Source organism: Pseudorca crassidens, chromosome 7 (genome assembly GCF_039906515.1).
Source record: "Pseudorca crassidens isolate mPseCra1 chromosome 7, mPseCra1.hap1, whole genome shotgun sequence".
Classification (NCBI taxonomy): domain Eukaryota; kingdom Metazoa; phylum Chordata; class Mammalia; order Artiodactyla; family Delphinidae; genus Pseudorca; species Pseudorca crassidens.
The window spans coordinates 40309095-40321959 of NC_090302.1; the positions used below are offsets into that span (position 1 = coordinate 40309095).

The 12865-nt window shown below is 39.3% G+C and overlaps 1 pseudogene; it reads left to right on the forward strand.

Moving 5' to 3' along the window:
* Positions 1-4551: 4551 nt before the first annotated feature.
* On the forward strand, positions 4552-5854 carry LOC137228342 (ferritin light chain pseudogene; annotated as a pseudogene).
* Positions 5855-12865: the final 7011 nt, after the last annotated feature.

Below are 12865 nucleotides of genomic sequence, written 5' to 3' on the forward strand. Positions count from 1 at the left end.
AGAAGAGCATTAGTTGTAACGGATAAATTCCTTTTTAGAGGTGATCTCTCAAGTGATTTGGCTCAGTGTAGACTATGATTTGGCTGCAAAAACCATAAACTAGGGCCTTTCATTCCAGGTCCCTCCTCAAATACCCATGATAGGTAGAAATTTGGCGTCAGTAGTTTTTGAAATCTCCCCAGGTGATCATAATATGCAACCAGGGCTGAGGATCTGGAGATGTAGAGAGAATTTAAATTGAACTTTAGTTAAACAGTAAAACAAGCTCTGACTCTACTGGCTGGAGCTAGACAAGGGATACGGATTAGGTGGGATGAGAAGATAAAGAACACCAGGGAGTAAATCAGATGCTTTACACCTGTGCATAGCTAACTGTTACTCAGATAATTCAGACAATCTTACAGCACCTGAACCCTGAAATGCCTTAGCTCTGTTTAAAAAGAAGTAACTGTTCAAGTAACTGAACTCTGAGAATTATGGAAATCATAAAGAAAAAGAAATCTTATTTTTTGAATTAGTTGATTTCATATATACTGTTTCACTTTCATAATATAAACTAGATATCTTTCCATTTTATATTTGAGGAAACTAAGGCTTTAAAAATCTCAGTAATTTTCTCAAGGTCACTTATTAAGGGTGTGGTAGGCAGCATAATGGCTCTTAAAAATGCCCTCACCCTAATCCCTAGAACCTATTAATATGTTACCTTACATGGAAAAAAGGACTTTGCAGATATGACTGAAGTTATACACCTTGAGATAGAAAGATTATCCTGGATTATCTCATGGAACAAATCTAATTGCATGAATCCTTAAAAGCAGAAAACCATTCCCAACTGTAGAAAGAGAAAGAGAGAGATGTCCTGATAAAAGCAGGATTAGAGAGATGCAACATTTCGGGTTTTGAAGGTGGAGAAAGGGGACTCTGAGTCAAGGACTGCAAGTGACCGCTGGAAGCTGATAAAGTCCAGGGAACAGAAACACCCCTAAGAGCCTTCAGAAAAGAATGTAGCTCTGCCAACACTTTTTTTTTTAAAAAACATCTTTATTCGAGTATAACTGCTTTTCAATGGTGTGTTAGTTTCTGCTTTATAACAAAGTGAATCAGCTATACATATACATATGTCCCCATATCTCCTCCCTCTTGCATGTCCCTCCCACCCTCCCTATCCCACCCCTCTAGGTGGACACAAAGCACGGAGCTGACCTCCCTGTGCTATGCGGCTGCTTCCCACTAGCTATCTATTTTACATTTGGTAGTGTATATATGTCCATGCCACTCTCTCACTTTGTCCCAGCTTACCCTTCCCCCTCCCTGTGACCTCAAGTCCATTCTCTATGGCTGCATCTTTATTCCTGTCCTGCCCCTAGCTTCTTCAGAACCTTTTTTTTTTACATTCCATATATATGTGTTAGCATACAGTATTTGTTTTTCTCTTTCTGACTTACTTCACTCTGTATGACAGTCTCTAGGTCCATCCACCTCACTACAAATAACTCAATTTCGTTTCTTTTTATGGCTGAGTAATATTCCATTGTATATATGTGCCACATCTCCTTTATCCATTCATCTGTCGATCCTGCCAACACTTTTACTTTACCCAATTGAGACCAATGTCAGACTTATAAGGTAATAAATTTACATTGTCTTGAGTCACTATATTTGTGGTGATTCATATGAAAGCAGTAGAAAACAAATACAGAGGTCCTACAAAAGCCTGTCTATGTATTTATATTCAAGTATTTCTAAAATGAATTTAACCTTGTGATTGACAGCAGCAGCAGCAGCTTCCAAGGGATCCCACCACACACCTGAGGCAAAAGCAGCTTAATACAAAGCAGTGACAGCAGCAGGTCACTGCCCCACAGTTGGGGTAGAGGGGGACTTGATCTACTGTAGCAGCAGCATAGCCTGAAGGGGAACCCATCCTCCTGTGGCACTAGTCCCATCAACACTAGTCTAATCTGCTAGCATCTGCTGTGCCAACAGGCCCAACGTATACAAGCCCTCCAACTCAGTAGCATTAAGTGAGCCAGGCTCAGTGCTTCCTGAAACTCATATCCAATGACACTGGAAAGCTCAGAAAGAGACTGACATAAATACATTTAGCTTGTTTTTGACAACAGTGCAAAAGCTATCAAGGAAGAATAGACTTTTCAAAAAAATGGTACTGAAACAGCTGGACATCCCTCGACCAAAAAAAAGTGAACCTTAACCTAAACCTCCACACCTTATACAAAAATTAAATCAAAGTGGATCATAATCTTAAATGTAAAAGCAGGACATTTTTAGAAAAAAAACATAGGAGAAACTCTTTGGCATCTAGAACTAAGTTAATAAGTCTTAGACTTTACACCAGAAGTATGATCAATAAAAGCAAAAACTGATAAATTGGATTTCATCAAAATGAGTTAAAAATGCTTCATAGAAGATCCTTTTAAGTGGATGAAAACTAAAATTACACACTGGGAAAACATTTGAAAATCCCGTATGAGACAAATGACCTGTATTTATAATATACAAAGAACCCTCCAAACAACTTTAAAAAATCCAATTAGAAAATAGGCAGAAGACAAGAACAGACATTTCAGGGAAGAGTATATACACATGGCAAATAAGCACGTGAAAAGATGTTCAACATCATTAGCCATTAGGGAAATGCAAATTAAGACCATAATGAGATATATCAGAGAAAAACTAAAGTATAGTGACAACATCAAATGCTGGCGAGTATGTGGAAAAATTATATCATATCACTGGTGGGAATATAAAATGGTTTAGCCACTCTGAGAAACAGCTTGACAGTCTCTTTTAACCCTAAAAGTAGATTCACCCTACAACCCAGTAATTGTATTCTTGAGCATTTATCCAAAAGAAACAAAAAATTAAGTTCCCACAGAAACTTACACATAAATGTTCACAGCAGTTTTATTTATAATAGCCCAAAACTGGCAACTACCCAAATGTCTTTCAATGGGTGAATGTTTAAACAAATTGTGATAAAATCTTATGATAGAATACTACTTAGCAACAAAAAGGAACAAATTACTAATATATGCAAAAATTGAAATGAACTTCAAGGGAATGATGCTGAGGGAAAAATTTTAAAAAGCCAATAAAGTCATTCATGATTATGTTTACATATTATTCTTAAAATAACAAAACTATGGAGATGGAGAACAGATTAGAAGTTGCCAAGGGTTAGAGATGGGGGTAGAAGGTACAGCGGGGGAATTTTGTGAGGTTTTTGTGGTCCCAGTACAAATAATACAGCAATCTTGGTTTTCATCCCTAAAGATTTTTAAAAGCAATTCCTAATAAGAGGTGTCCAGATATTTAGCAGTGGCAGCAGATTAGAGGTATAGCTCCCCAACATGACAACTTCAAAAGAGATCATACTAACTCAATGCATACGTTAGTTTTAAAAAGGCCAGTCGCAATACTTAAATGGTATATATCTTAACGATATTATTCTGGGTATCCAGCTATACCAGATGGACTAGCAGGATTTTCTGTACATTCAATCTTATTTAAGACAGTAAATCTTATAATAAAACAGTTTAAAAAAAAGAAAAAAAACCTCAACTACAGTTGGATATTCTCATAGGAAGACGAGGTTAAAATAAGTAGCAGCGGTTCAAAAGCTTAAGCAGTGGCACCTAAATCTGGCTGCACATTAGAATCATCTGAAGCACTTTTTAAAAACCCTCACACCAACGGTTGGTCATCCTAGACCAATAAAATCATTTAAAATGTCCTCAGACGATGCCAACGTCTAGCCAGAACTGAGGACCAGCGGACTAAGCAGAGGGGACGTTTCTACAAAGATCTCTTAACAATAAGTCCTTTCAACCCAGCCAGATTTACTCCCCGCAAAGGGCTAAAGAAGGCTAGATGTTGTCCATACTTGCTTAGCTTCAATTAGCACTTGTGACTTGCCCAAAACCTAGATCATGTTTCCCCTAAATTTCATGTTATTCCCTATGTTTTTCAAACCCAGGGCTAAGGGGTTTGCCAGGATGAGATTTTAAGTGCTCACACAGGGGAAGTCCCTGGCAAACCAGCACAGCGGTCACTCTACACTGAAATGTAAAGCATCCTAAATAACCCTGCCACTGCTCCCAGATACCAGTCTGTGCCAACCAGTGGAGAAAAGGCATTCTCCATTGCTACCACGGCAAATGCTGCCGTACTTGCCTTGGCTGGTCCCTATCTTTTCCAGGCACCACTCCCCTTCACCTGCTGGTGGACGCTTTGGCCAGCTGACAATGCAGATATTTTCAAACTTCAAGGTGAATACAAATCATCTGGAGGGCCTGTTATAACAGAGATAACTGAGACCCACCAGAGTTGCTGATTCCATAGGGCTGGGACAGGGCCCTGAAACTTGAATATCTAACACATTATCAGGGGACGCTGGTAAAGCTGGTCAGGTTGTTACCTAATGCAGGTTTGTGTGTCTGAAGCACAGTGAGGCCAAACAAACCTAAAGGTTGGAGTCTGGAGCAGAGAAAGGTTTACCGCAAGGTCGAGCAAGGAGAGGGGTGGCCCATGTTCCAAAACCCCGGGAAATCTCCAAAGGGTTTCAGCAAAGCATTTTTAAAGGCCAGGTGAGTGAGGGGCGTTCCTAGGGAATCTGATCAGCTCGTGCACAATTCTCTGATTGGTTGATGTTGAGGCAATAGGGCAGGTAACATTATCCATCCTTAGGTGCTAGAAGGTCTGGGGGCTATGTGCTCATGATCATCAAGGAGTTAATTTCTTCCATTTGGTGGTGGTTTTTAGCATCTGAAAACTCAAGAAATATGCCTGAGATACTATTATCTGAGTACTTCAGAGAGGAACTACAGCAGAGGCTATGGGGGATGGGTCTGTCCTAGGAAGGCCCCAGAGGGTACTGCTTAGTTACAAGGTGACCATACTTTGAGAACCACTGTTCTAGTGGCTGGGAATGTTAAGAAAGCAACGTTAGAATCCCTTCCCAGGTCTAGATTCCAGTATCGCCAGCTATTTTGGTGGGGGGAAGGGTAAGTTTTGTCCTTGGGTGCACTTCTTGTTCATTTACATCAAAGCCTATTTGAGGCAGTGTGCTCGGCGGTCCTGCATATCTTGTCTTTTGCTTCAACAGTGTTTGGAATGAACAGACCCATGGATGCTCCTTGCTCCAGCCCCCGACCACCCTCCAACCTTTCTTCCAGTCACAACCTTTAGAATCAGCCTCTCAGCTACCCTCAGCCACTCAGCTATCCTCAGCCTCCAGGACAGGCCAACACCGTTTTTTGAGCTTAGCTCCTTATCACTGATCAACCACGAGCTCCCAGACTCGTCAGAATTATTCCACCGTGGTGGAGGCCACCGTCCACCGCCTGTTCAACATGCATCTGTCGACACTTACCTCTCTCTGAGCTTCTATTTCGACAGCAACAATGGGACTCTGGACGGTGTGGGCCACTTTTTTCGCCAATTGGCCGAGGAGAAGTGTGAGGGCGCCCAGCGACTCTTGAAAATGCAAAACCAGTGCTGTGGCCGCGCCCTCTTCCAGGATGCGCGGAGCCCTTCTCAAAATGAGTGGTGTAAAGCCCAGGACGCTGTGGAAGCCGCCGTTCTCAGGAAGAAGAACCTGAACCACGCACTATCGGATCTGCACGCCCTGGGTTCCGCCCGCGCAGACTCCCACCCCTACGACTTCCGGGAGAGCCGCTTCCTGGAGGAGCAGGTGAAACTCATCAAGATGGGCGACCACCTGACCAACCGCCGCAGGCTGGCTGGTCCGCAGGCTGGGCTGGGCGAGTATCTCTTTGAAAGGCTCACCCTCGAGCACGAACAGGAGTCTCTGAAGTCCAGCGGCCTCTGAGGAGCCCCTCTGGCGTCAGAGCTTTTCCTGAAGCCCCGCTCTGCAGCCACTGGGCAGCTTTGTTACCGCCCTCGACCCCTCTCCCAAGCCTTGGGCCAAATGGAAACAATAACGCTTTTTGCAGGGGGGAAAAAAAGCCTATTTGAAACACAAACAGAATAAAGAGGAAAATATATATATAGATAGATAGATACACGTTCTTTTAACATACAAATTGCCCCACTTTATCTGTGTGAAATAAGTTTGTTCCCGTTTTGGGCTGGTTCTCAAGCTTTGCTGCTTGTTTGAACTACCTAAAGAGCTTTTAAGGAAAACATTGGTGTCTGGGTCCCAGCCCCAGAGAGTTTCATTTAGTAGATCTAGGGAGGAGCCTGGGCACAGGGAGGTCGCAGAGATCCCCAGGTGATTCTAATGTGCAGCAAATTTGTGAATCACCTCTTGGCTTCAATCCAGCTAGTGATCAGATATTAAATGTAAGACACATGGGCTAGTGCGTGAGCTCTGTTGCTAGTTGTATTCCATTTTCTTCCTCCTGGAAGATTCGTGCCAGGGAAAATGATTGATAGTTGTGTTACTTCTCCGAAATGGATTGAAATTTCCAATTAGCTTGAACAGGGGAGGGTGAAAGGGTGAATGCAATAATGTGTATCATTTACGTACTGCCCTATGTGTATGGCTAGAAGCTTTTGCAATTGAGCTCTGCTCCACTCTTCATGCTAATGGTAATGCTTGTCCTCCTAATGCAGCTGTAAACTTTATAAGCCCATAGGTAGACAGCATCACTAAATATTTACCCCTCCCCACTGGCCCACTCTCAAGCTTCACTCCCCTTCCCCAGTACACAAATGTACATCAATGTGCTTGAGAGCAATATAAACATATTGACCTTCAATTCTTCTGCTTTGCAGCTTCCCTCTCATCAGGAGATGTCAGCATTTAGTGCAAGGACAAATGCTTGCCTCTTGGTGAGTAATGTAGACAATGCCTCCAAGAGACAAATAGCCCTTAGGGAGGGGGAAAAAGTCTTTCAAAAAGGTTCATGCCCAGAGGAGGCATTTTCAGTCATCTCAGCTTAGAGGTCAAGTATCCAAAATAAAAATGGTTAAAAAAAAGAAGAAGAAAGGAAGGAAGAAAAGAAGGAAACAATTTTCTTATCTCATTGTAATAAGGCAGTTTTCCTTAAAAAAAAAAGACTTAAACCTTAAATTCTCTTTCCTAATCAAAATGTGCTTTTCCATCTTTAGACTATTCCTCCTATATCCTGTATTATTCATGATGTTTGATTCTTGAAATAGCACATGGCTGAAAACAGAAGCTAACCTATTGTCCTCTGTGAATTAAATCTTCTTTTCCTAGGACCCGTCCACAATGTACAATTTGGGGTTTGCCAACATAATTATTTTCTCTGAAATAAGTTACAGCGTTTTGCCTTTTCAATATATACTTATACAACCTATTGTTAACACAATATAGTTAATATAGTCAATATAGTAAATACAACTATAACACACATGATATGATGCCACTTTGGTGATTTTCTTCATCCATGTAATTCTGAAATTTGACAGTATATTTTTCATATTCTAATGAGCTGAGTATTACCTTTGCAAGGATAGAAAAATAAAATAAATTCATAATATTCTTGTGTGGTTTGTCCCTGGGGTGGATTACCATAATGGGGGGATATTTGAGCCTTTCCCCAAGTCATTAAAAAACCTCTAGCAAGCAGCCCCTTGTCCTCTCCAGGGAGAGGGGCAAAGGATCTTTAATCATAATAATCCTGGGGGGAGAAATCTCGGAAATAAGACATCTGCTTCTGTGCCTTGTTGTTTTGCAGAATAGCAACGAGTGCTTTAGCAGCTTCTATTGCCATATGTGTACAATAAGTAAATGAACATAAAATTGAATGAACGCATAAAAGAAGGATAAACCCACCCAGCTTAACAAATCCACTCTCTCACCTGCTGTGCCCTGAAACATGAAAGAAAGAATCACGGGATCATAAGGATTAATAAAATAACAGTCTCTGTTAACAATATTGACAGGAGGTATAAGGATAATTTGTCTGATGTGGGACCAACAGCTTAACTGCTTAATTCTTAACCCTGCCCGCTTCCACCACTTTCCTCCTAATCAGGGAATAAAAATTACCTCTACATTTGCGTTAGAAGAAATCAAAAGTCAGTAGTCCAAACATTTTTTTTAAATTTTGTTTTCTGTCCAGTTGGAAATGAAATACATGATTGAATTTTCTTCATCATTCATATAGTCAATGTGGAAAACATCAGGGCCGTGAATTTCAATATAGTAAGAGAAATTTTTAAATTGGTCTTCCCAAACCACTAATAAGTAACCGATATTGTATATAATGCTAAAATCTTAGAGACTGAGTTTGATATTTTAAAAGTTCTGAAAACATTAGCTAATTTCTCCTCATCATATTTCTCATGCCTCAAAGCTGGGTATTACTTTTTTAAAATAAATTTATTTATTTTTATTTATTTATTTTTATTCTGGCTGCATTGGGTCTTCCTTGCTGTGCACCGGCTTTCTCTAGTTACGTCGGGCAGGGGCTACTCTTTGTTGCGGTGCACAGGCTTCTCATTACAGTAGCTTCTATTGTTGTTCCACAGCTCTATGGGTTCCTTTTTAGGTCCTAGGAAGAACCCTAGAAATTAATTCATGTAATTATATGTTTTTTCAAAATTGTCAAAAGAGATATTTTAACTTCAATCAGGTAAGACCAGCGTCTCTTTCTTTGCCAATTTTCCCTCTATCATATTCTGCTATGTTGGATCATCTTGGAATGGCCACAGGTTTTTTGAAATCTGGCTAAGGAGATGTTTTAGATGAGGCTATTACGTGATTTTCAGACACCATATGTAATTGACTATATACTATCCCATTACAGGAATAACTTCCAGTACTCCTACTGACTACTATACTGACTTAACTAGCACAAGACACAGAAGCATAAGGACAAAAACCACCTTATAGTATAGCCATGTCCTGCACTTCACAGCTCTCAAAGCATGTGTGTTTGAAGAAGAAAAAAAGAACTGAAAAGTATAAAGCCAGAAGCTATTCTGTGGAAAATTATTTCAATCATCAGGCATGTGAAAGGTAAGTCAATGATTCAGTTCTCATCAATGATTAGTCAAAACAGAAATTTTCTTCTGTCAAGGATATACTCCATCAATAACAGTGTGTGTGTGTGTGTGTATGTGTGTGTGTGTGTGTGTGTGTAATGGAATGGTGTGAAAGAGTATTTTATCAGAATTCCTGTAATGCACAAACCTATAGCAGTACTGAAATCAGTAATGCATTTATAATAGTAAATATTTAGGAAGAAGTAATCCATAGAGATTTTCTCAAATTCAACAATGAAAATTAATGTGACATTTTCAATAATAACTTGTGAAGCTGAAATAAACTTTTCTAAACTATTAATAACTACAAACAAATTCTAATCAACCATGTTAAAAGAAATCTATGTCTATAAACTACAAAGTTTATTTCTTAAAATTTTATTTCTAAAATACATAAACTGTCATATGAGGAGGCAATTGAAGAATATATAGCTAAAAGAGTGGGGAAAAAGTTTTATAGAGATACATCTGGCAGTAGTTAATTTTTAAACGTCATTTTTCTAGATTTTGTGATACCTATCATATTGATATTTGACAGCATTTAAAAAATTGTAATTTTAAGATTTGCTACTTCCAGGTAGAATAAAATATTTTGAAGCCAAACAACATTTCCACTGAGAAAAACAAAAACAGCCAAATAAAATAGCCAGCATTCAATCAAAATGTTCTAGACAAACCAAGAGATAGAATCATATGACTAAAATTCTAAGAAAAGAACAGATAATACAAAAATATATAAGATATTGTGTATCTTTATCAGGAAAAGTTCTTATCAAGAAAAGACTTTTAAATCATCAGAATTAATATTTTATTTATTTGTATATTTTATTTATATATAGATATTTATATTTTTATATATAGAACTTAAAGCCCTAGTTAAGGCAGTGACAATAGCAGTAGCAATGGGAGTGAAAAGAAATGGTTATATTCAAGCATATTTTGTCAGTAAACGTCCAAGATCAGATGTCTGACTGGCATACATGGGACGGATAGAAAGAGTGGGAAAAATTAAAGTTAACTTTAGAGGTTCTAGTGAAGATGGGGTTGCCATCACCCAACCCAAGGGGTTGGGATCATCCCCAAGGTCTAGGAGACTCAAAGGGAAGGTCATGGTCAGAGGAAAAGATAATTGGTGGGAAAATAAAACTCCCAGTATCTCCATCTCCTTATACGAGCTTTGTTCTTCTGCTCATATACATAGTAGCATTTCATTCAAGGGGAAAGTCATTGATCTGATTGGTCAAATTAAACAATGTAGTTCAAGGTACATTTACAGTGGGTAATTCCTCCATAATTTAGAAAGTCATGTTCACAATTTCCCTCTTCATACACCCTGGGACACACTAGCCATTCCTCCAAAGTTTCCACTCCATACAGTGGACCAGAGATGACATTAGCCCAGAATTGAGAGCTTGGCATGAGGTGGTGTCAGCCCCACGTAGAGCTCTGGCATAAGTTATAACCCAACCCAGCTCTACAGAGAGCTCTGCATGGAATCCTGGGAGTAAACTCAGCCATACTAATGGGATTCTGTTTTTCACTTGATTTTCTTCCTTGCTTAAACTTTCCCTGGCCACTCTGACAAACAAACATTCAGGCATTCCTGGGCCACTCACTAACTTTATTCCATTTAATGTCATCCAGAGTCCCAAGAAAATTACTAACAATAAGGAGGGGAATTTGGAACATGGTGAGTTTTAGATGCCTGAAATATACAGGTAATTGAATCCAGGAAGTAGCAAATTATCTGGATCTCAAATAGGCCAGTAGAATAGCAGACTAAGCTCAATTTAATGTACTCTTACTGGAGACACAGGTAAATTCTGGGTGAATTTTGAAAAAGTTAAAAGCACGTAGCTGAGATTAAAAGAAAGAAAGGAACACCTGCATGTTTCAGAAAGTAACAGAGAAATTAAATCCAGAGAAAGAAGAGCGGACTGATGTCTATGGGTTCTGTTCCTTAGTATAGGCCTTATGTAAATAGGGGCTGGAGCTAGAAATCTAACATTACCTTGAGGCCAGGAATTTAGACTCAGGATGGAACAATATTGAGAAGTTGGTACAGATATCCTACAGAAATTTCATGAGGAACTGCTTAGTCCATTAAAAGGGCCAAGGGAGGTGGTGAGGAAGATTGATATCTCTTGAAAACCTTCAGGTAGAGAAAACATCAACACCTCTGAAAAGTAGGCCTGTCCTTCCCAGAGTTGTGATGGCCAGGTTGTCACTAACCTGTAAGGCCCTGTATGAATCAGAAACTGCAAGGTGAGTAATGCAAAGGAAAACAGGTACAGGATGGGTGTGGCAATAAATCCTAGGACCCCAATCAGAGACAAAATTAAAACCACTCTAAAGGGAAATTTTAACAAACCAGAGCAGATAGTATCCTAACCAGAATAGAATAATAATTCTGAAGAAGTTACTTTAGTTATTTAAATAATATTCAATGCATTTCCATGGCCAGGCCATTTTGAAGAATTCTAAAACATATACAAACAATTCATTTACATCTTACATATCCCACCATCCAGAGCAAAATTCACTTAAGAACTGTACTGGTGGAAACTGGGCAGCACTATGGAGAAAATAAAAAGGTGTTTACCATAAAAAAAGTGAAGGTAAGGGGCTTCCCTGGTGGCGCAGTGGTTGAGAGTCCGCCTGCCGATGCAGGGGACACAGGTTCGTGCCCCGGTCCGGGACGATCCCACATGCCGCGGAGCGGCTGGGCCCGTGAGCCATGGCCGCTGAGCCTGCACGTCCGGAGCCTGTGCTCCACAGCGGAAGAGGCCACAACGGTGAGAGGCCCGCGTACCCCCCCCAAAAAAAAGTGAAGGTAAGAAAGATAATGTCTAATTTTTAATTATCCTGTAGTTTATTTAAATCTTTTGGAAACCCAAAATAGAGAAAACCTATGAGGAAATAAGATTTAAATATTTAGAGATTTATCAACTCATCTATAAAAGCTTTATTAATCTCTTCTTTTAATAACATTCCTGAGAGGTATAAATGTGTCTAGTGATAGGGTTGAAGAAGCCTGAGAGAATTTCAATTGTTTACTATTCTTGGTCAGCTATTTAAGACCTTTCAGGAGCATCTTGATTTTCATGGCATCATCCAACAAAAAGCAGGATATTTTACAGAAAGTCCTGGTCCACTTTGTGCCTTGCTTTTGTGTTTATGTTTTTGCTTTTTTCATATTGGGTGGTACATTAGGCTACCTATTGCATACTCCCTCATTCATGCATGCATTCATTCAAACAATATTTATTGAGTTGAGATATTTAATTAACACTCAATAAATGATGCTTAGATGAATGAATGTGCTTTTTATCAAAGTAAGTGTAAGTACCGAGAAAAATTACAGAATGTATGATCCCAGCCCCACAAAAGCTTATAATTGTGTTGAAGATATAGCATATGCTGATGAAATAACTAATATATCATATTGGATCGTTTCTAAGTACAAAAATGAGTTTTTATAAATAATCAGAGCCTAAGGAGGACAAAGAAGGGACAGTTCATTAGGGGTTGAATATATCAATAAATGTACATTTGAGATGAGATTTGAGATTGACCTTAAAGAAAGAAGAGGACTTAGATATATGAATAGGGAACGAAAAAGGCATGGTGATAGCATGTGCATAGATAGTGTGGCCAATATTTATGTTCTTCATTAAAGATAGTCATAGATAACCCAAATGTAACTGTTTCCATGGGTCCATTCTCAGTATCCAAACAAAATGGCAAATCCTATCTTAGTAACACTAATGAAAAACAGTCTTTAACAAAGAGATTGTGAAGGAAAGGGGCAGAGAAAGGCTTGCATCCCACACCACACAACAAAACTTATTTAATTATTTGT